The sequence below is a fragment of the Apis florea genome, unplaced genomic scaffold, assembly GCF_048593485.1.
Source record: "Apis florea isolate Af1SG1 unplaced genomic scaffold, ASM4859348v1 contig_2201_pilon, whole genome shotgun sequence".
Classification (NCBI taxonomy): domain Eukaryota; kingdom Metazoa; phylum Arthropoda; class Insecta; order Hymenoptera; family Apidae; genus Apis; species Apis florea.
Genome location: NW_028256542.1, coordinates 1457710 through 1481257, shown reverse-complemented (window position 1 = coordinate 1481257; position 23548 = coordinate 1457710). Strand labels below are relative to the sequence as shown.

At 38.4% G+C, this 23548-nt stretch overlaps 1 long non-coding RNA gene across 4 annotated transcripts in view; it reads left to right on the top strand.

Annotated features, from left to right (window-relative positions):
- Positions 1-22191, top strand: part of LOC105734797 (uncharacterized) — a 34433-nt gene extending 12242 nt beyond the window's left edge. The window contains exons 3-5 of one of the 4 annotated variants that reach the window (XR_015295073.1): positions 592-1314; positions 10841-11068; positions 11169-11576. This is a non-coding gene — a long non-coding RNA (uncharacterized LOC105734797). Of the gene's footprint in view, positions 1-591; positions 1315-2361; positions 2664-10840; positions 11069-11168; positions 11577-21392 lie in introns of those variants that run through there. The other 3 variants (XR_015295071.1, XR_004224334.2, XR_015295074.1) reach the window with 3 other exon arrangements.
- The last annotated feature ends 1357 nt before the right edge of the window (positions 22192-23548 follow it).

The window sequence follows — 23548 nt, the reverse complement described above, 5'->3', positions numbered from 1 at the left end:
TAAAAAGAAATCGAATCGAATTTGTTCCATGTTTCTTATTGTCTTATTCGTTTGTGTGGCGATAAGGTTTGTTCTGAGAAAGGTTTCGTCTCGTATGTGAAATTGAATAAATTTTTATAAAAGGCGGCACAGGTGTTGCTCGATAATTAAAAGCGATGCACGACGAATAACGAATATTCTCGTCGAGATGTCAGCCAAGCGATCTCCATCTCCTCGTCTTGAACAGCCGTCTTGAACACAAGGTACGCATATTGTTCTACTGATACGAGTATGCATATGCTTTTCTGCCGTTAACGTATACAAAAGGCACGTGCCAAATGTTTTTTAATCGACGCCTTTTGTTTTAAGAACATTGTCTTTCATTGTGTACCGTTTAAGATCGTTCGTGTATTTCCATGGGATTTATTTTTTCGTATAGAAAAATACTTTTCGAATCTTTCTTAAACTCGTTCTCCATTTCATTTGGTTAAAATGGTTAAAATGATACGAATTTCGGTGAAATTATTAATTAAAATACTTGAATTTATTCGTAATTATTAGTAGTTGATCTTTATGTACGTATCTCTAAATTTTACCCAACTCCGATTTCAGATTCGTATTCGTTGATGAAAAGGTCTAACCTAACCTCAAATTTTATATTCGCAAACGAAAAGACGAAAAGAAGCATGAATCTGAATCAATAAACGAATCAACGAGTAAAAAAAACGACAATTTTCCAAAATTCTGTCAACAAGCAATAATACGATGGAAAAGATATAACTTAACCTCAAATTTTATATTCACAAACGAAAAGGGAGAAAGAAGCATGAATCGAATGGAAAAGATACATACAACTTAACCTCAAATATTACATAAACGAGAAGAGAAAAAGAAGCATGAATTTAAATCAGAAAAAAATATATAATAATTTTCCAAAATTCTGTCAACAAGCAATAATACGATGGAAAAGATATAACTTAACCTCAAATTTTATATTCACAAACGAAAAGGGAGAAAGAAGCATGAATCGAATGGAAAAGATACATACAACTTAACCTCAAATATTACATAAACGAGAAGAGAAAAAGAAGCATGAATCTAAATCAGAAAAAAATATATAATAATTTTCCAAAATTCTGTCAACAAGCAATAATACGATGGAAAAGATATAACTTAACCTCAAATTTTATATTCACAAACGAAAAGGGAGAAAGAAGCATGAATCTAAATCAAAAAAAAATATACGTAATAATTTTCCAAAATTCTGTCGAGAAACAATAACGAAATCAAACTAAGGAAAAGATACGTCGCGGCGAGCAAAAACGTTGTTTGGCAGTAAGTAACAGGCTGACGCTTCGATGCCTTTATCGCAACTGAGGCGCAGGCGAGCAACAGGAGGGGGGGGATGGGGAAGAAAAATCGTGGGGGATGGTTCGCGACGCCTGCAATTTCGCCATGGGCCCGTGACAATGGGGAACGAGTGGCTGCTTCAACAATTCGGCTTTTCTTCCACTGGAACAAGCAACCGTCTTGAACATAAGGCGACGCGGTCACTCGTTTCCTAGGGCCTCCGCCTATTGAGTATCGCCGCAATAAAGTCGGTGGCATAAGGCGCACGTGCTGCACGCGTGCCAACCCTCATCCAGATGACTTCTAATTGAATTATCGTAATCACCGGGCGAAAAATTCCTCCGCCCGACTTTTGTCTTGCGCCAACCAGTTCCTTCCCAGACGGCTATTAACCGTCACGGTGGTGGTCGGGTTAACCGAATTTTTATCGCACCCCGTATAACGGCAGTCATTTTCGATTCGATCCTTTTAACGAGGGGGAGAGGGATCGTTACGAAGCGTGGTTTAATTTCGAGGGGAGTGGAAGGGGATGAAGAAGATGGGGGGAGGGGGGGGGGAGGTTTAAAAATTTTTTATGAACGTATCAATATTGGTGAGAGCGACTGAAGATGGAATTATACGAATTGGTGGGATTTTGGAAATTTTTGAAAATATAACTTGATTATTAATAAGATTTATAAGATTCGTTAAGCCTTTAAGGAAAGATGTTGCGCAAGGGTGTAGTTGGAATCGGTTTGACTTTAAACTGAAAATGATAGAATATGTTGGATAATATATATTTAAAAAATTTCATTCAAACTTTGGAATTATCTTTTAACTTTTTTTGTCTTCTTCTTCTTCTTCTTCTTCTTTCTTAAGCTTTCGTCAAATTTATTAAAGAGATAGCCCGTAAGATACGCGTAAATTAAATGTTCGATAAAAGTTCTACTTTGCGTATATTACATTTTATCTGTGATTATGAAAACGGAATTCCACTGTTCCTAAAAATTTCTTTCGTATCTCTATTTCCCAATTTTCTAATTTATGTTGCAGCTACCATTTTTTCAGAGAGAGAGAGAGAGAGAGAGAGAGAGAGAAAACGTTATCCACGAGATTAGGAGGGTTGATAACAGTTATGCATGAAGTTTACTAACTGACGATGTATAGTTGTAGATTACGTTTTATCTAGATCAGCTAACAAGTGATGTTAGTACGATGTTTGACTATAATCTACTACTTAAGCCACGTAGATCACGAAATGTCTGGAAATAAGGTAAGTAACACGAAATATTCCTGTTTCTTCGAAAACAAAGAAACAAAGAAAGCAAGCTAGAAGAGAATAAACATGTTCATTAAGCCATGTTTAAGCAACTTTTTTAATCTTATGCTAATAAGGAATGATGGAGGCACGTTTTTTAAAATTTTAAAATTAAAATTTTCAATTTCACTCTTTGAATTCCAATTTATTTCTAAAAGTGAAATTGTAAATTAAATTAAATATTGAGAAATATATCAAATAACAACGATCAAAGTTTCGAAAATTAACAAATGTTTCGAAGTATCGATCGAACCAATGCCATTCAAATTCCCCTCTTCCTAAAAAATCTTCTTCTCCTGAAAATTAACAAACTTTTAATTTTATCCAACTACAAAATTTTTAATTTCATCTTAAATCTCGAAGAATTTTTAATTATACCGAATTTAAAAATCTTTCGAAGTATCGATCGAATCGACACAATTCAAATTTTTTCCTTCCTAAAAACTCTTCTTCCCCGCAAAATTAAAGAACGTTTAATCTTATTCAATTACAACATTTTTAATTTCATCTTAAACCTTAAAAGAATACTTAATTACACCGAATTTAAAAATTTTTCGAAATATCGATCGAATCGATAGCATTCAAATTTCCTTAAAAAATCTTCTTCTTTACGAGATTAATAAACTTTTTTAAATTTCACCTTAAAAAAAAATATATTATCACACTGAATTTAAAAATAAAAATTTTTCCTTAAAAAAACCTTCTCCTCCACAAAGTTAACAAACAGTCCAGTTTCGTCCAACAGTTACAAAATTTTTCATTTCGCAAGCGAATCGAAACGTTTGTATCGAGACATAAACACACACGATTAATAGGAACGAACGACTTAAAATCTCGGCAAATTTCTACGGCGAAAATTAAAAACAAAACGAACGATCGAGCGTCTCTCTTAAATGTCACGAGGCACACGAATATAATTCATTCGCACGCGAGACGCGCGACAGGGTGGTCTCCCTTTCCGTGATAAGGCGGCATTTCGAGGGTTACGTGTGCATTACAAAGAACGTTTTGTGGTGCCACCGGGTAACCACAAGTCACGCAGCATATCGACACGAACAGCATAATTATGGAGCGCTTTTCTTCCTTTTTTCTCTCTCTCTCGGTCAACTATTACACAGCCGAGACCGTGTTCTTATTAGCTCGTGTGTATCCGTGAAACGTTACCATGATTTTCTCGGCAAAATACTCTTTTGGACACGTAATCAGGCTCCATAACGAAATTTCGGCTCCGTCGGTTATCGCGGAATTTCGTTTGGTAATTTCGTTTATTAAGGCCACTTAGCTCGGATGCCTCGTTGCTGAATGAAACGATCATCGCTTTCATCGTTATTTTCGCAAGCGGTCGAAGAGAGAAGTTGGTTTTTGATTAATTTAAAGTATATGCTTTAAATTAGAATGATATAAGATATATTGGGATTTTTTTTTTTTCTTCTAAGTTTTGGAGAAAGTTGAAGGGTGTAGGTGGCGAATAATTGAAATGGGAGAAACGAATAAATGTAATATGGAATTTCAGTGCACATTAGCTATGCGAATTATTGTTTACGTAGATTTTCGAAATCGATTTTCGAAAACAAAAAATTCGAAACTTTTTTGAATTTCGAATGCTTTCGAAATGTTTTTTGAATTGTGCTTTTTTTTTTTTTTTTTTGCAAAGATTTTTAAATTTAAATAGAGTTCCTAGGAAATTTTTTGAAACGTTTCAAACTTTTTTAATTTCGAAGAATTTCAAATCTCTTTAACTTTGAACGATTTCGAAATTCGAGAACTCGAAAATTTTTTAATTTTGAAGGATTTCAGGGAAATCTCTTTAATTTTGAACGATTTCGAAATTCGAGAGCTCGAAACTTTTTGAATTTCGGAGGATTTTAAGGAAATCTCTTTAATTTTGAACGATTTTGAGAACTCGATATATTTCGAGCTTCGGAGCATTCTAAAAAAACTTTTTTAATTTCTGGAAAATCTCTTTAATTTTGAATGATTTCGAAATTCGAGAGCTCGAAACTTTTTGAATTTCGGAGGATTTCAAGGAAATCTTTTTAATTTTAAACGATTTTAAAATTTGAAAACTCGATACTTTTTGAATTTCGGAGGATTTCAAAGAAATCTCTTTAATTTTGAACGATCTCGAAATTCGAGAGCTCGAAACTTTTAGAGTTTTGAGCTTTTCCAAACTTTTTTTAATTTCGAAGGAAATCTCTTTAATTTTGAACGATTTCGAAATTCGAGAACTCGACATAGATCGAACGAATTGTTTAATTTCGAAGGATTTCAAGGAAATCTCTTTAATTTTGAACGATCTCGAAATTCGATCTCGAAAGCTCGATACTTTTTGAATTTCGGAGGATTTCAAAGAAATCTCATTAATTTTGAACGATTTCGAAATTCAAGAACTCGAAACGAGCTTCGCAGTATTACCAACCTTTGCGAAACGAAACGAAACTCCCCGAATAAACTTCTTCGAAATCCATCTCGAAGCATCTCTCTCCAACAATTTTCCAAGTTTCGAGATCTCGAGGCGCGTTCATCTCTTAATCTAATATTATCGATTCGATAAAATATCCGTTATCGCCGCCCTCTCGAAGGAACGGCTGCGCCTCGCCGGATTATAGCGTTGCGCGATTTTAAATACAAACACGATACAGATGGACGGATGTGAATGGAAGGTCAGGGACGGTGTTTGCAACGGAATCGTTCTCGTTCTGGCAACCGATAAAGGCGAAATAGTCCGTCTTATCATCCCGTCTCAGCTGTTCCACCCCACGCGGTGTCTCGATTCTCGGAAGGTCCTCGTAAAAATATCACACAGGATGTAGCCGCCCGCCCGCCCGCTACACAGTTTCGTGTACTGGCGTAGGACCCACTCTTCTTCTCCTCCACCTTTCTTGATTCTAAATGAAATTTAACTCGCACTTTCAATAGTATCGAAGGAAGAGTATTCTCTCGTTCCGATAATTTAATGGAATTATATCTCCAGCTATCTCGAATTATTTATCATTCTCATATATTTCCTCCCACTTGATTGGAGGATCAAGCATTTCTTTATAAACGAATAATTTAACATTTACTCTTCGTCGTGTCATATTTATACATAATTTAGAAATGTTAAATAATTCAACGACGTTCGGTATCCCGGAGCGAAAGAATCACAAACAAATTAACTCTCATCGAGTTCGATTAAAAAGAAAAGGAAAAAACTGGTATCTCAAAAATAAAGAAACGAGTCATCGAGTCAAGAAAAAGAAGAGGAGGAGGAGGAGGAGGAGGAAACGTTGCTTTGTAAATAAGAAAAATATATATATAAGTCGGGTGAAGAGGCGAAAACATCAAACGACCGTCGTAAGAATTCGTTTCACGGTGTCTACGACATTTGTCGGAGCGTGAGAAACGCTCGACGAAATCCTTGTATATTTACATAAAAAGGGAAGAAGAGGAAAGGACGGTGGAATCAAGGATTCACGAAACAGCGGCCGATAAACCGCAAGTTCACGGGGTTCCCATTGATGCCTCCCTCCTTGTCGCATGGCGCCTGACCTACCGAAAACGAAAGTGTGAAATTAAGAATGAAGGGAGCCGTGTTCAGGGGGATTTATTTTTATTATACGTGAATCACGGTTTGCTCTTTTTTAAAGAAAAGAAAAGAAAAGAAAAGAAAAGAAAAGAAGAAGAAGAAGAAGAAATTCCAAAAGCGTGGAATGCACGAATTCACGAGAGTGAATTTCGACCGGTTGTTTTCTTCCTTTTTTTGTTGTTCCCCTTTCTTCTATTTTTTTTCTTCTTCTTTTTTTTCGTGGTCTTGGTCCAGGGGCGATGAAATGTTGAGGATACATCGATAAAAAATATAGCCGATCCGTGCAAATTGGAAGGATCGATGAAACTCTCTTACACGCAATATCAGGCAGGATGGAATTTCATCTTTCGAGATTACTTTTTCTTTACCCGTCCTTTTTTTTTTTTTTTCCTTTCTATCTCATAAAATCTCGATCCAAATTCCAATTTTATTCCCAAATTATTCTTATTAATACGAAATAATCGCTGTTTCGAATTTCCAAGATCCGCTTGAAACACTTAAGAATTAATTTAATCCTTTTGTTATTAATGTCTTAATAAGAACAATAAGAAAAAAACTCGAATCAGAAGCGAGTTCTAATAACTTCTTTTGAGCTACAGCTATTGCTGTTTTGCCAAGCGTTTCGATTCGTTTCCATGACGGGCATCGACTCTTTCCTTTTTTTTTTTTCCTTTCTTTCTTTTCCTGTTTATCCGACTTCCTTTTTTTAATTAGCAACGCCGCCTCGGAGGAGATGCGCTTTTGCTCGTTACGCGGGGAGGAGTCGCATTGGAGAGATCGGGTTTTATTCGGGCGATAGAAGTTTAAAATTGTTGTTGTCCTGATTATTTTTTTAAATAAAAGTTGAAATATGAAAATGTAGAAGTGCAATATATTTTTCCATTATTATCCGTGTTATTCTCTAATTCTAGAGGAACCTAACCTAAATAAAGCTAAATAAAAAGACGTTGCCTCGAGGAAATGAAATTCCCTTTAATTAGCATATAGTGATACAGAATAATAAACAGTAAAGCGAAACAGGAAAGCCAAGTAATCCAAAGTAAAGCAAACTTTTACAATCTTCGCAATACGTTTGAAAAATTACACGAATCTTCAGTCAAGCATCCTAACAATCGTCTGACAACTAACGCATATCGAAAATACCAGAGACGAAAAAACCAACGTCTGAATAAGAAACAGATACAGATGCAAACTTGGAAAATTCCTCGAAACTTTTTCCTCTCAAAAAAAAACAAAAACCGTTACCATGGCAACTTAAGAAGCGAAAACGAAAAAGGGTGGAGAGGGATAAAAACCGGAGAAAGGGGAGACAAAGGGCGAGGAAAGAAATAAAGGAGAGTAAGAAGACGAATCGGCAACGGATAACGGATAAAAAGATCCTGCTCGTTCCTTTCGAGGATTCGCAGCACGCTTGGAGAGATCCAAGAGAATTTCGCATGCGATCATTATCCCTTCGCAGGTTTTCGAGCTCATTCGGAATTCCATTGACAGTTCTCTCTCTCTCTCTCTCTCTCTCTCTCTCTCTCTCTCTCTCTCTCTCTCTCTCTCTCTCTCTCTCTCTCTCTCTCTCTCTCTCTCTGCTTCTTCATCTCGCTGGCGGGCATTATCGTCAGATTAACCGTTTCATAAGCAGGGTGGGCACGTTGGGCCCAAGACAATCCGCGCCGCGGCGAGGATCGGCGTTCCTCTTCTTGCGCCACTCGGCCTCGCTCGGCCCAACGGAGACGAGGAAGAGTACAAAGACCCACCAGACGGGAATACTCGTTTCTTTCTGTTGCCTTTCATCCTCCTCGGCGCTTCCTTCCCACCGTCTGCCCCCTCGCCGCGTCTCTCTCTCTCTCTCTCTCTCTCCCCCTCCCCACTCCTCCCCTCCTTCCATGCAGCCAGCAGTGGCCAGCATCTTGATGGACCGTGCTTTAAATTAACCTTTTCTCGCGCTAATATCGCCCGTTTCGTAACACCCGAAACACTCTCGTCTTGCTTTGCTATCTCTTTTCCAGTGGTGAGATGTCTTTTTCTCTCCTTCCGTGATTCAGAACGGAAGTGTTGAGACGCGAGAAAAATTTGAAAGATCAAAGACCGATTTAAAGTAAATTTCTTCTCGCGATATATTTCTTCTCGAATAATTCTTCTCGGGGAGGGAAATCGGTATGAATATATGAAGATTAATCGAAAATTTTAATCGAAAATGGCATCGTACAGTCGATTACGAAGCGATGATTGATGATAAATAAATGTGGTGTATCAAACTTATTCGAAATCTCCCTAGGCGAAATGTCCCTAGACAGGCCAGCTCAATACGGATCGCCACCATTTTCGAAGCTCCGCGTATTATCACGTTACAACACGCGAAATATCGCGTTGCAAGGTTAACCGCCATTTTCCTCGTGCAATTCAATCTACGGGGATTTACCTTTTCCCTTTATTGCGCCGGCTGATTTAAGCACACGTTGGGCCCCGCCAACTCCTTAAATTAACCATCAACAGATTAACGATACCGACTTGCTATCATGCCCTGGGAATTATACTCTGTTTGCGGCAACAAAATTCCAAGCTTTAATCCTCGGTCGAGCGTAGGAAGAAAGAGGGGAATCCTTTCTCGGGCCACTACCGAGGTCTCAGGTTTCTTTGAATGATATACGATTTATCGTGGAACGCGAAAAGGAGAGAGAGAGAGAGAGAGAGAGAGAGAGAGAGACTCTCTCCTCCACGGAAAACGATGTCATCGTTTGGCGAACGGAATGGTCTCGATGGGAAACGACGATAGATCGAATCATGATTGCTTAATTTTTGCCCTCGGCGTTGAATATATCGATCGGATAATTTCCTTTTGAAAGGGATTTGAAAGTAAAATAAAATGGAATTTACTTTGTATGTGGGAACAGTCTTCCAAATACGAAAATCAGACTTATCACGTCCGACCACCCACGGATTTTACGACTGCTCACTTTCACCTTTACTCTTTAAAAAAAAAAAAAGAAAAAAATACGAAGGAAAATGATGATTCGAAACCCAAAGACCCAAAACCACCCGAAACGAACGCTACTACTCTTGTAAACTCATCTCTCGAACTCGAATACTCCCGTTAGATTCGTCTGAAAATCCTCGAAACGCCACGAGACGCCTGCGATTCTTGGCCTGCCCTTCGAAGGAAAGCTCTCCCTCTACACACTCGACCCTCTACTCGGTCGCGTGTCTATGTTGGTGCACAATACGAATCTCGTTCCATTGAGACAATTGGCAATTTTCGACGCCGAATATCCGTCGGAAGCGGCGGTAGCGCCCACGGCCACTCACTTGGCAAATTGGTGGCCAGACAATAAATTGCAAACGGTCACATGTGCGCGTACACACTGGCGCGCAGCAACTCCTTCTCCTCCCCGTTCTCCTTGTACCGTTCGTTACAACAATGCGCGCGCAACATTGTGCCGTGGCCGTGTATATACGCGACACCGGGGGCCTCTTTTGCGCGCTCGCCTCGCCTCGTCATCGTCATAAGGACCGCACGCAGTAACATTACCATTCGGTCGCAGACGAATTCATTGGCTATGCCAGGGCGTCTTCCGTTCACAGGCAGAACGGTTGTCAGTCCGGTTTGACCCGACTTAGATCGTACGTGAGGAGCTGTTACGGTCGGCACTCATCAAACGTCGCGCGGATGAGCACGACCTCTCTTCCTTTCTTCTCTCTCTCTCTCTCTCTCTCTCTGTTCTCCTCGATAAGACTTTTCGCTCGTCCACGAAATTTCTGTTTCTCATCGATCGGTTGCTTCGATTCCTCTCTCTTTTCTTCTTCTCGATTTCGATAGAAAAAGACATACGCGTATTTGTAAAATGTAACAAGAACGAAACAAGAGGCTTTTTGCCTCGTTCCATTAGGAGAGCGACATTAATATTTATAACAGTGGGAATCGGGCGAATAAAGTAAGAGTGAAAATATTTGAAATGTCTCCTCCCCGAATAAATCTTGGACGCGTACCAATCGGAATCGTTCCAATTACTTCGGCGCAACAAAGCAGCAACAAGTTTGCTCCACATCTCCCATTGACTCGGCCCGTGTTCAGCCCGTGTTGTTATCGATCGCTCGGATTCCCATGCTATCTTGGCATCATCGGTCGGGTCAGCGCTATTCTCTCTCGCGCATTCACCGCTCCAACTCCACCGTATCCTGGACATCCCATTAAAATATGAGGGTACACGGCCGATACGCATCTGGCCGCGCCACTATGCGCAATTACGGGGAAACTGGCATTGCACCCCGATGCACCGATTCCCCGGTGGCGGGAAGCCCACCAAGGGCCCACGTTCTTCTGTTTCGTGATGGGGGCCCATTCACCGCTATTTCTCCGTATCTTGTGTGGGAATTTTCTGACGTCGGATCCGCGCTTCGAAAATCCGGGCTCCATGTATACGGGAGATTTTAATAATGTATTCGAGGCTCGCACATGCCACGTACGGATTCTTTCTCTCCCCCTCCTCTCTCCGATATTTTTTCAAAGATTAATTTGGCAATAATATATATATATATATATATATATTTTCCTCTTGACCCAAATTTTTTATTTTTTTCTTAATTCTCTAGCAATAGTTAAATCCATGAAATTATAGATTATTCGTTACATCTCGACTTAAGTGAATAAATTTCAGATTCGTTGTCTCGCCTCGCCGCGAGAAAAATTCGAGAAAGAAAAATGAATCGAGTTTAAGTTTTCAAGACTCGTTATATCTATAAATGAATGAATTTTTCATTCTCAAATTCGTCGTCTCGCTGCGAAAAAAATTCGAGGAAAATTTCTCGAGGAAGAAAGGAAGAAGCGAATCTGAGGCGGCAGCGGAGAACTCGAATTTCGGCAAGGAGAAGAGAGTCTGGTGCCGGTAGGTGGTCCCAGGCGTCACGATGTTTCGAAAACCTAAATATTATTAGAACGGTTACAAGTAGCTGGAACAAGTGCGGAAAGATTTCGACTTGTTGCAGGGATTCTTGGAAGAGCCGACGGCAAAGTGTCTCTGTTTTCCCCCGAGGATTCTATAAATCCTCCTCCCTCCCCCTCCCGCTTTTCTCGAGTGTCCTTCGGGACGGACACTGTTTTTTCGAGAGAGGGGAAAGAGAGAGATTTCCCGTGGGAGAAATTTCGTCCTTTTCGAAAACCAATTGGGTCGATAATCGTTCTCGGAATTACGCATTCTGTTTTCTATAACGCCGTTGCCTGACAACCAAGTGCGAGAAAAAGGAGAGGAGCTGAAAAAGAAGAGCGTTCAATTCTCCATCGGAGAAGAAGGAAACTTTTTTTCTCTTTTAAAATTTCCTTTTTTCAAAAACATATAAATAGAAAGTTATAAAAAATCGAAGTAAAAACGGAAATAAATTTAATTAATCTCCCTATTTTTTCGACACGATTAATTGAAATTTAATCCATTCTTGTTTCGTTGGTTTAAGATCCTCTAATTCCTCTTTCAGATTATGTATAAAAAGGAGAAGGAAAAGGAGAGCGTGACGTCAGATATATGAATCAGTCGTATCACTTGAACGTTGGTGATTTCAGGTGAACGAACGATTCTTTAATCGAATATCGAGATAAAGATTCGCAAGCTGTGGGAGCGGCGCATCCGGTCCAATCATCTTATAGTCATTATATGCAGATCGGACATAAAAATTCATGCAGCACTCGGATACCTTTGTTTGCCAAATCGAGGGCAGAAAATTCGAAAGAATTTGCATTCGAAATTCCATTCCGACCTCGGTTTTTCGAACGACACGCTTGCTCCTCTTACAAAACCGTAAAGGAGATAAATTTCTTTCGACTCCATTAAGATAAATCGTTGGATTTCCGAGAGCAATAATTCCAAAGAACGAACAAGATTTCCGTTTCCCGCAATTCGACATCGACATCAACCGAGAAGCGATGATCGAAAAGTTCAAGATTCGAAAAATCCATCGTGAATTTTCGCAACGCGCGATTCACAAACCCCTTTTGTTCTTCGAGTGGCCTGATAAAAATAAGCGAGATCTTCCCCGTGACACAATCACAAAATCCGTGTCTTCAAACAGATAAAAGGCCGGAAGAGGAGAGAGAGAGAGAGAGAGTTCAATGGCTGATCGCCCCGAAGGACTCTCCCACGGTTCGCCAAGGAATTCCTATCTGCTCCCCACCGACGACGATTTTTCTATTGCCGTTTTGTGTAAGTAGGTCATGGCACTCGTATAAGGCAATTTTTATTACCTGACACGACCCCGCCAACTTTCTGCCAGCCGAACACTTGCCGGAGAAACCACGTGGGAAACGTGGGCCCTCCTCGATCCTCAACCCTCCCAAATTTTCACAAAGATGCACCCATTTAACCGGTGGCCGAAGAAAGAAACGCGTAATGATCTTAATCTTTTTTCGTTTTTTATTTCGTTCGAACGAATTTTATAGAAAAGAGATGAAACTTAATAAGAGAAAATTAAACGAACTTTTATTCCTTTTTATTTCAATTTTTATTTTTCCCGCGTAGAATTTATTTAATCTTTTCGATATATATTTTCGAAATTTTATATTTAACTCGTACATAAAAATTTAAATAAACAAAAAGATAAAAAAAAGGAATAGAAGCACAATTGCATAATCATCAACGTTCGAATTATTCTAAGGCCGTGTTTCGGTTTAAAAAGGACGACGAGCGGTTGATCGGCGAGCTGCTAAGGGTTTAACCAAACAATGTCTTCTCGTGCATTCTTGACGGTAATTTATGGCAGAATATTAGGGTACCCGAAACTTGTGCCACGGTCATTGCACTGTCGCGCGTGGGCGTACTTCCATTAGGAACACTGTGTCGCATTCCATCGTATTTCATTTTCGGAAGCTGGGTCCCTCTTTTCATTTCTACACTGGAAGACGTAACCGTCTCAACGCGTTTATCAATCCGCAGATAGAATCTTAATATTGAAAAAGTTTTATGTGTATATATATATATATTTTTGTATGTTGTTACAAAGATTTAATATAACTTATTCCAATGAGAGAATAAGATTCAACGGATAAATCTGCTTCTTTTTATTTTGTTTAAGAAAAAAGAAAAAAGACTTCGTGCCCTAAACACTTGTTTTATGACAGTAGTAAGTTGAACGTAATACAAAATTAAACAAACGAGGGATCGAGCGGTGAAACTTGAACGTCGAACGAAGGAAAGTAACAAAAATTATCTCGTAAAACTTGGTGCAAGCGTGCTCGCGTTGCATGCCATAAAAAAAAATATCACCAGATGAGCCGAAAGCGTACGAGGAACAATTTTATAATAGAGGGTGTACTAAAAAAATGTTTCGAATGTTCGTTTCTTTTTTTTTTTTTTTTATTTTACGTGACTGCAGATGTTGCACGATAATACGGCCGGCGAAAAGTGTGTATACAAGAAGTTGCACTTTGAAGTAGCGGTTGAGGCCTCGGCAAAGGCGCATAAAATTAAGAAAGTTTCTAGGAATCGGTTTATTTTCATACCGTACAAACAGAGGATAAAGATGCACGGAGATGGTATGCTCATAAAATACGATCCTTGTGGCATTATCGTTTGGTCCCCAAAGATGTGGAACACTTGTAGATTCAGACCAGAATCATCATTGAAACGATCCGTTCGAGAATTTAATTGCAAATAGAACATCAAAGAAGGGAGATACATTGATTTATAGAAAATAATATTTGATATATATTTAAATGATAATTTCGACGAAAGTCTGTGCATGCGAAACAACACATTTGTTTAATTTCAATAACAAAATCAAAGAAGAAAATATAATACGATTCGTTATTATTAAACATAAGTATCATTATCACATTTCATAAAACGCGAACAAAATTATCTCAAATCTCATTTCATTCGTCCCCTAACCTCGCACAACAACGGAACGCATCACCTCCTCCACATTCATCATTACACTTCGCTCCTTCTTTCGCATCCGCAAAACCATACTGTTCCCTGCAATTAGGCAGCAGACGTCTACATCAACGTATTGCGCGCGCAAACATGGTCACGTGACTAATTGACGCAACTCGGTCAAGATTGCCAACTGGGATCACGCGAAAGTCCCTCGAAGATCGTGGTTGCACGAGGAAAGAAAGCCAGTTCTCCCCCCTCCCCTTTTTCTTTTCGATGATTATCGTTTCACGTGCTCGCGTAGTTGAACACCATATGGGCAGGTTTTTGTTCCTCGAAGGAAACTAGGGAAGGGAAGCAAGGTTATTTGTTACATTGCTACTCTTGCCCAAGGAAGTGTGGGCTATTGCGCCGAAGACCTATTGTCGGGGAAGGGCGGAAGCAGGTTCGAAGAGGAAGGGCGCTTTTGTCTTGGGCCAAATTCACGAATTTGTTTACAGTCTGTTGCGAAATTAATCCCATGCGAGGAAATCTGACGGCCATTTGGTAAATTGCGGGTCGTTACGAGGGTCGTTTTCCATGTGGTTAACGGCGATGCGCTTTAATTTGTCTTCGAATGAAGATGGATTTTGAACGTTTTGTGCGAAGATGGACCGGTTTTAGCCGAGAATTTGAGAATATTAAAGGTTATTAATATTTAGAGACGAGGATTCGTCCGAAGGGTTGAGAATGATCGATTTCGATGGAGAAGAAAAAAAGTGGTTAAGTTAGTTTGACGCGCACCTGAGAACATAACCTCAATTACTTTCGTTGAATCGATTAATACCTTTGTCGAAATTTCTTCAATCCCTAATTTTTCTTATGTCTTGAATCCTATAATTTTTTATTGCTATCTAATCTTTCAATAACACGCAATTAGAGACTTTTAAAAATTTTAAATATTATATAAACCAGGTAAAAAGATTGTATAAGAATAATATAAAATCATAGAAATAAGAAAGTAATTTTATTTAAACATCTCATCATGTTAAAGAAATAGAACGTATATAATTAAGATATATGATTGATGAAAATTTATAACAAATATAAAATAAACCAAACCACGTCCGTCTCTCACGTGTTATAATTCAAGTGTATTCAAAGTGGAAGGATACGTAAACGCGACGGAAGTCGGTAGTGGACTCGCAATCTACGATGGAGGAAGTACGATCTACGAGTAGATTGTCCATTTTCCTTAAAGCAATCTAACGATACGGATGTACGTCGCGTCGGTCGAAAACACGAAACGTCACACAAGACTGCCTATGCGTTGGATTTGATCTTTGTCGACTTCCTCACCACCTTGCGGTTTACCCCAACCTTTTTATTCGTGACCTGATACACCACTAATTTCGTGATTACGTCTACCAACGAGCACCACGAGGTGATATCGGTAGCCTCTTTGTTACACCGATAGAATGAACAGAAGAAAGGCTAACGTAGTTCTCCATCATTCACATAAAGGATGCATTTATTTTTATTATTCTCGACGCGTTATTTACGCATATTAATAATCTCTCTATTAGGATTTTTTTTTTTCTTGAAAATTTGGTATTTCGTATATATTTTTTGAGAGGATACGTCAAATCTTAATCTATGCCTTCTTGCAGGATTTTTAAATTTTTAATAACATTCGACTCTTGCATGAATTAACCTTGACTACATCCCTAATTCAATAAGCGTAAAGAATTGCGATACCTGTGGTATAATTATATACCATTTTAAATTAATTATTCGAAATTGCGGTTTTAATTCCCTCTCGTCTTATTTTACAACCTTGTTATTATTAACTTACTAATCCAAATTTAAATGAATAAATTAAAGTCAATTTTTTTTTTTTTTTTTTTTTACGATGAACAAAAATACTGTTGAAATGTGTAAATGCGTCGATAATTAAAAAATTATAAATAAAGTTTAATCAGTAAAATATATCGCGAATTGAAGTGTTCGCGAAATTTGAGGAGGAAAAGGAAAAAAGAAAAAAGGTAAAAAATTGTTATGCACAGTTAAAGAATCACCCTGTATATTTGAGTTACGAAGGAAGTGAAGATTTCTCTGAATGCATCTGCTTGCCATGCAGAAGCACATCTTAGGCTCGGCATTCCCATTCTTCTCCTTATAGTCTGATGACGCCAGCGAAGGAAGTTGTAGCATTCCTCCTTGTAAAAATCCCGTTCTTAAGTGTATGTTGCACCCGCGTTGCAAATTTAAAACGCGCGCTTCCAATCTACTCCTCTCTTTCTCCTCTATTTGTTTAAATTGTTTTTAAACGAATATCGTTCAGATTATTCGAACATCAATTTTGATTTTTGACTGATTTCAAATTAAACGCTATGGATAATTTTTTTTTTAATTAATAACTTTAATTAATACGCGTTTAACATATACGTTTCCTTGAAATTTTGAATTTTATCGAGATATTTGTGGAAAAAATAATCGGAATATTTATTTTCGATTTCTTTTCTTTTCTTTTCTTTTTTTTTTTTAATGAATTTTTAGAAAAATATTGCGAAGTTAAATCGTTCAAAAGAATGATCGATATTTATGCATAATTAAAAATTTTCCTTCGAATAATTACAGCACGTATAGAGCATGGTAGTTACCAGAGAAGAGGATGTGGTGTACCACAAAAATTTACCGCTCGTTAAAGTGTACCCTTATCCTCCTCACCTCGATGCACATAATCTTTATTATCTTCGCAAATATAATGTGCCCTATAACGTATTTTTTTTTTTTTTTTTTTTTTTTTTTTTTACATTACAAAGACGTTCGCGAAAGAAAGAAAGAAAGAAAGAAAGAAAAAAAAAAGGGAATTCTAATCTATCGTATGTAAAAATTATTCAACGAAATTATGAAACTAATTCTTCACGTTTCTGTTCAACAGAATTCTTAACAGTTCTCTTATTATATAATTTGGAAAAATTGAAAGAAAAGTCGAACGCACAGATCCAGTATCCAATAATGACGATAAATAAATAAATAAAGGGAGTAGAGAGCTGTTATTAATCCCTTTCGTGAACACTCGGATTAAATGCATGCAACCCTAGAGCCACACACACACACACACACACACACACGGTTTCTTGTTCCCCTCTCGCGTTCTCGTCGCATGCAATCCTAATCACGAAAAACTCGCTTCTCCTCGAGGGAAATCGTGAACGAAATTCCCTAGGAAGGAACGCTTACGATTAATTAAAACCCACCCCGATTCCCTGTGGCCCCTATGCCGCCGCATTATTTCCCCTGCTCGTCGGTTTCACGTCACATTAAGCATAATTTCAACGCGACTCGTGCTCCCTGATCCGTTCGACGTCGAGTCGTGTTGTAAAATATAAATCGGTTGAAAATATTTACCATTCCTCTCTGACCTCTTCAAGCTCGTTCCAGGCTCTTGATATAAATAATTATACAATTTTAATTTTAATTTAATTCTTAAACGGCGATTAAAACCGTTTACTGCTGCCCTTTTAAGGGATAAAAATTGAAAATCCACGGGGAGAAAATTGAGAGGGAAGGCATATTATTAATTGATAAATATTCCATCGAAATCACGATTTCATTGTAAATACAATCTTAAATTAGATACAGATTGATACAGATCTTATGATTCTTAAAAGAGTTAGAGGAAATATCGATCGATAAAATAAATAAATATTCGAACGAAACACAAATGCATAAAGTGATAAATAGATACAAGTATATATTGGGTAACTAATAGTTAATGACTAAGTGGCGCTAGTGTCGTTATGTATGAACCGATAAATCAAGCTGGAATGTTTTTGCGAAATATCGAAATTTTTTATCTCAAAAGATCACGTTCAAACGGTATTTAATGGTGGGCCATGAAAAGACCTTAAATCTTTCTTTCTGTCTTCGCCTCGAGGTTGAATTTCGTAATGCAAAATGAGAAGTGACGAGCTCGTCGTTGTTAAGATTGAATTAAAGCGGTGTTGGTTATTTTTATCCTGGCAGTTGAACGTTAAAACGGACAGAATTCCGCGTAATTGACAGAGGCCGCGAACTGAAAGGGTGGTCGACACTTTATTGCGTGAGAATAATATTGTGAAATAAGAATGCGAGCCACTTTGTGAGTCAACGCGAGTGAATCATGGCACGTGTATAATTGTCGAGTTGTATCTTCGTTTCTTTCTAATTTTATGTTTATTATTATTATTATTTTTTTTTTAATATTTGTTAATTTTTTTTTAAAATATCATCGTTAAAATTTCACACACACCAATCTAATAGACGTAAGTCTATTATCTATTGAATAAATGTAATTTGTGTGGGATCAAGTGGGATCATTAAAACTGAATTTTATTTCCAAAACGACGAAACTCTTTCGAAAATATAAATATATACAGGTTTTTTCCTTCGGTAACAAATATCTGTGACTTGCACACCTCTCGTGCACCATGAAAATCTAAATGCTTATATTACTTTGAAGTTCATCATCTCCCTTTTCAATGTAATTTAATTGAAAGACTCTTTCACAACTCGTCATTTGATACGGCAAAAAGTAATTACAATTTATTCGTCTCACAGGCTGCATTAATTAAAACCTACATTTTTTTCTTTTTTTCTTTTTTTTTTTTCTTTTTTTTCGAAGAAAAAGGCATTTAAACGTAGTAAACCTATCTTTTCCCATAATTAATATTTTCTCCTTATTCTCTTTGTTGAAAATTCAAATCATCACACGTTTGAAATTTCTATTATTGTCACGCGTCTTAAAGACACCTTAAAGATAATTTTATAACATACTCATAGATCGAAATATAATTATAAGTAAAAAAAAAAAAAAAAAAAAAGAAAAAGAAAGAAATCACACTTCTAAGAGATTAAAAAAAAGAAAAAAGATAAGTCCGAAAAACTGTTCGAAAACTCTTTAAAATATCTCCACTTCGACTTCTCGCGAAACAAAATTCGCAAAGTTTCAAAGGGATTTCCAAAAGAATCCACCCATCTCGGATGCATGATTTTAGGAATAAGGAAAATATTTATCTCGACACGAATCCTCATCATTTACCGGGGACGAACAGCAAATTATTCTCCAAACGACGCCTCCTCTCGCTCGTTGGGGGGACCAGTTCCTCGTAATTATTGTAAACTTTTTGAAACGGCGCCTTTAATTCCCTCCGAGCTTTTTTCGAAGCAGACCCGCGAAACGATTTTAATTAATTTCGCGATCGCTTAATTATACGCGATTCAAAAGTGCCATGCCATCCGTGGCGTGGAGAGGTTCCTTGAACTTTAGTGGGCTCGAATCTCGGCTGGGCAGCATTCTTTCGGGAAAAAATGTAAATAAAAAGTGTGAATGCAAAATGGGGTACGAAGGCAGAAGGGTAGAATGGAATGGTTTCGAGAGAATCTGATAATGAGCCGTCATTTCGTAACAAAATCTGCATTCGCAGGGGATTTTAGACGATTTTTTTTTTCCCCCTCCCCCCTCAAATTTTGATCCTTTCACGAGATTTTACACGTTGTAAAAAGAAAAATGCTGTCGTTGAAATTTTGATTTCGTTCGATGCCTGTTAAGTTTAAAATATCGAAAAAGAAAGTTTCGATTGAAGTTTCGTGTAAAAAATTAAAAATATATATATATATATATATTTTTAAATTAAGAAAATGCAGGGAAAAAAATAACGGGAACGTAGAATAATGTAATATAATAATAATAAAAAGAATTTATCAAGATGAAAATTTTAAATCGTTTATGTTCAGTAAGTTTTTCTCTAGTAAAATCTTGCAATTCGTTAACGCTTGTTTAAAAACGGAAGTAACTCAATAATTATCCCATTAAATAATAGAAAAAAAAAAAAAAAAAAAAAAATCATCTTACACGTCGAAAGAGAGAAGCTCCAGTTCCAGCAAGAAAATATTACGAATTGCACAGGTAAAAAAAAAAAGAAAGAAAAAAAAAAATAATCCAACTCATCGTCGTCCTCCACTTAAAACTCATTCCCCCCTCCCCCGCAACTTTCCCCTATTTCCCTTCTAATTACCCTTTTCGTTTTCCTCGCGCCATCCCGTAGACCCTCGATCCATCATCCCGCCCTCTCCACGTCTCCTTTCACCGCTCCTCGCAAGCCCATCTCCTCCACACACCTCTCCATCCTCCACTCGTGGCCAGTCAGTTCATTGAGCGCGCACGTCCGGTATGCCTGGATTGTATGTATGCCTTCTTACCCTGGATCAAGCTGGCAGCCTAATGGCCGGCCAAGGAGCATCGCAGGAGGCACGTAAGGACCTTCATGAGCGTGAAATGGGCCGGCGAGAGGGCGACGATGGCCTTCAACTTGCGTGGCCAAGGTTTGGAAGACGGCTGCGGGGAAACGGGGCATTTTTCGACTTTCGAATCGCGAACCGTCCGCGTAGCATTCACCCGATCCGATAAAACAATATGCAACAATTGTCAATCTGTATTTAAGATTTATTATTATTATTATTATTATTGTTACGATCGAACGTGTAAATCAATAAAGATCCTGTTTAGATTGTCCATAGATTTATATCGTAGATTCGTAATTTCGAAAGTAGTAGGTAATTAAATTAAATTAAATTAAATTCGACGATTGATAATCGAATTGTTTAATATTATAAATGCTACTTTTTTTTTCGATTGAAATAAAGGTATATTCCGTAAGGAGTGGGAACGACGTGAAATGACGTATTATTTCGAGTTATTCTATCGCTGTTAGACATTTATAGTCTTGTAAAACTAGAAATTGTCTTGGTATAGGATCCGCCTGTATACACCAACGTATACACCGCGGAGAGACGTATGACGCCGATGAAAAGACACCGCGAATTTATGATTGGCTGACAGGTGGCCGCCAGTGGGTCCGTGCCGGGAACCAGTCCCGGGATTTTAAATCCGACTCACGGAGAGGATTGTTAAATATTGGCTTGGCTAGTTGAGTTAGCCGACGACGGGTTCGGTGGGTGTAGAAGGAATCGATAGTGGAAAGTTGAAAGTTATTCGGATGTTGGAGGACGTTTTTTTTTTTTTTTTTTTTTTTTATGAAACTTCCTTCGAATGGTATCATTCGTTTTCGAAGAAGAATATTTACACGTGGGTCTGCGATTTTGCAGATCAATTATCATGGTTGCACAAGAAAGTTTTTAATATTGATAATATTGCGACGACCAGTCGACGCGACACTAGCGCCACTGTGACCATTAACTACTAAGTACCCAAATATATTGCAACGTGCATTATTTCCTTTTTCTACTCTTCGAATATTATCATACTTTTAACGATAACTATTCCTTCTTGCAATTCGTGAAAATTATAAAACGTTGATTGTTACAGCTTACAGGTTGAACAAAGTAGATTGATTAAAAGAAAAGAAGAAGAAAAAAGAAGCAAACGAATTAAAACTTCACCAAGTTATTTCAGCACACACGAGGCGTATTTGCATGAAGGAAACGACTTCATCGTCCGAACGAAGACACGTTGAACATCGCCGCCGAGGAGCCGGACGACACAAAAGTGACTTTTCAAGCTCGCCACCAAGTTTTCGCCTTCAATACCCCAAGGAATTCCTTAACTCGGGACATTTGCATATATACGCAAGCAACAAGATTGTTCATCGTGACTTCACATCACGACCTACGTACAGGACACCCTGGCACGTCAATGATTGCAGCCGACTTCCTGAAGGCTATTCACCGGACAAACAGGGAAAAAAGAGGAGGGGAAAAAAAAAAAAAAAAAAAAAAAGACAAAGAGCGAAGTGCAGCCTCTCAAATACGGCACTTTTTCTCAAATATCCTCGGCCATATTTCTTTCTCAAAGTTTCCTGTTTACCTGAGATTTTCTTTTTCCTTTCTCTCTCTCTCTCTCTCTCTCTCTCTCTTCTCTTTTTTCTTCCAAGAAAACACCGGAAGCAATAAAGAAACAATGAAGCGATTCGTTAGGGTACGATTCGTTACGTAATTCGAACGATTTTTTAACAGTTTCTCTAATTTTTTCCCCCCCTCTCTTCAATTTTAATTTCCAGAAAGTGGAAAGAAACAGCTTTTACATTTTATTCGAGTCAAGTTTTAAGGTTATAAATGTTGACATGGTTCGATAATTAACACAGAATTAAAATACTAATTTTATTTAACGACAGAAACTATTACTCGTAAATATAAATCCAATATATATTTTTTTTTTTTTAATAAAAGAATAAAAAAGATAATTTCCCTTCACCTCCATCGAATCATCCATTTGACTAAATCACGTCAACGTGCCCTTTTCGATTTAATCTCCCATTCATTCGCGCAGAATGTGTCTTCTAGAAAATTGCGAATAGATTTTTTCGCTGGGCTTGGCGAATCAAGATAGATAAAATTTTTACCAAGATGATATAGCGCCGGTTGATAAAAATGGGGAAGAATCGTGCGGGAAGGGATTCCAAGAAAACGGCGGCCAGTGAAACCGCTCCGGTAATGAGATACGTTACACTGCAAAATATCTGATACAATATAAACTTTGCGTATTCGTTATCTCGCCGTTTATCATGTTTTGCGTATCACAGCCTACGTTGTATGTAAACTGGTACCACTGGTGATCGCGCGGGACCACCCGGGGCACGTCTCTCGCGCACCGAAACAAGAAGAAACGAAGAAACGTCTCTCCTCCTCTCCCCCACGAGTGAACCTCCAAAAGCGCCCAACCGCGACCGAATTCGCGAATCTTTCGAGCTTAACCTAAAATTCTTCCTCCTTCCTTTCTCGAGCAGAAATAAAGGATTTAAAAGAAGAAGAAGAAAAGGAAAGATAATCAAAAACCCTCGAAACACCTATCAAAACAATCATCCAAGATAATGGATTCGAAGGAAAAATCCAGCCAAACACGTGGTAGTAGAAACTTATCCAGGACGAAGGAACCTAAGAAAACAACGGAACCTTCGAGACGAAAAATCCACGCAACGGTCGGCCAGGAACCTTACGCGTATAAAGGGACGCGCATACGAAGACAGAGAGAGAGAGAGAGAAGGATTGCTCAAAAAACTTAGCCGCCAATGCATATTCCACGAAGCTATTTTTAATACCGTGCAACTATTCATCATGGCCGAGCATCAACATATATATAGCCGTGGGTCACACGTAGCCGCGACTTCTAAAGCTTGTTCCCTGACGCTACGAATAAACAGAGAGGAGGGGAGGGGATGGGATAGGGGGAAAAGATGGAAGGGGAAGGGAGAATAGAAGAAGGAAGAAATCCTCTCCCTCTCCTTCCTTCCTTCTTGTCTTTTCCAACGCGCAATTCCTTCACGAGCCACGGCCAAAACATCCTGCGCAAGCCTGACGCCACTCATCCACGTACAAAAGCTACCAACGGCTCGCGATGATGCGCGCGTGTGCGTGTGTATACGCCGCAAGCTCACATGTAAATCACGTGTGCCACACACGAGGCCGTTTTCTACCGCGGCGAGGACGGTCAGGTGAGAGAAGAAGACGTTGGAATTGAATGACCGC